This window comes from Cyprinodon variegatus, unplaced genomic scaffold (genome assembly GCF_000732505.1).
Source record: "Cyprinodon variegatus isolate N-32 unplaced genomic scaffold, C_variegatus-1.0 Scaffold754, whole genome shotgun sequence".
In the NCBI taxonomy this organism is placed as follows: domain Eukaryota; kingdom Metazoa; phylum Chordata; class Actinopteri; order Cyprinodontiformes; family Cyprinodontidae; genus Cyprinodon; species Cyprinodon variegatus.
Genome location: NW_015151207.1, coordinates 26319 through 27776, shown reverse-complemented (window position 1 = coordinate 27776; position 1458 = coordinate 26319).

The window sequence follows — 1458 nt, the reverse complement described above, 5'->3', positions numbered from 1 at the left end:
CCCAGCCACCCTACGGAGGAAACCCATTTCGGCTGCTTGTATCCGCGATCTCGTTCTTTCGGTCATGACCCAGAGTTCATGACCATAGATCAGGGTAGGAACGTAGATCGACCGGTAAATCGAGAGCTTCGCTTTTTGACTCAGCTCTCTCTTCACCACCGCCTGTCGATCTCCTGCTCCCTTCTTCCCTCATTCGTGAACAAGATCCCAAGATACTTAAACTCCTCCACTTGGGGCAGGACACCACCCCTGACCCGGAGAAGGCACTCTACCCTTTTCTGGCTCAAGACCATGGCCTCGGATTTGTAGGCACTGATCCCCATTCCGGCCTCCTCACACTCGGCTGCAAACCGATCCAGCGAGAGCTGCAGATCACGACCTGATGAAGCCAATAAGACCACATCATCTGCAAAAAGCAGAGATGCAATCCTAAGGCCACCAAAACGGATCCCCTCAACACCTTGGCTGCGCCTAGAAATTCTGTCCATGAAGGTAATGAACAGAATCGGTGACAAAGGGCAGCCCTGGCGGAGTCCAATGCGGACCAGACTCTGACACCGGTCATACAGGGACCTGACAGCTCGTATCAAAGGGCCCGGCACCCCGTACTCACGGAGAACCCCCCCACAGGGCTCCCAGAGGGACACGGTCGAACGCCTTCTCCAAGTCCAAAAGCACATGTAGACTGGTTGGGCGAACTCCCATGCACCCTCCAGGACCCTGCTGAAGGTGTAGGGCTGGTCCAGCATTCCACGACCAGGACGGAAACCACACTGCTCTTCGTGAATCCGAGGTTCGACAATCCGACAGACCCTCCTCTCCAGCACCCCCGAATAGACCTTGCCGGGGAGGCTTAAGAGCGTGACTCCCCTGTAATTGGAGCACACCCTCCGGTCCCCCTTTTTGAATAGGGGGAGCACCACCACAGTCTGCCAATCCAGGGGGACTGCCCCCGATGTCCATGCAATGTTGAAGAGTCGTGTCAGCCGACACAACCCTACAACATCCAGGACCTTGAGGAACTCCGGGTGGATCTCATCCACCCCCGGGGTCCTGCCACTGAGGAGCTTTTTAACCACCTCGGCGACCTCACCCACAGAGATTGGAGAGCCCAGTCCAGAGTCTCCAGGCCCAGCTTCCTCAATGGAAGGCATGTTGGTGGGATTGAGGAGGTCTTCGAAGTATTTCGCCCACCGACCCACAATGTCCCGAGTCGAGGTCAGCAGCACACCATCCCCACTATAAACAGTGTTGGTGCTGCACCGCTTCCCCCTCCTGAGACGCTGGATGGCGGACCAGAATCGCTTCGGAGCCGTACGGAAGTTTTTCTCCATGGCCTCTCCAAACTCCTCCCACACAAGAGTTTTTGCCTCAGCAACCAACCGAGCCGCATGCCGCCTCGCCCGCCGGTACCCATCAGCTGATTCCGGAGTCCCACAGGCCAAAAAGGCCTGATAG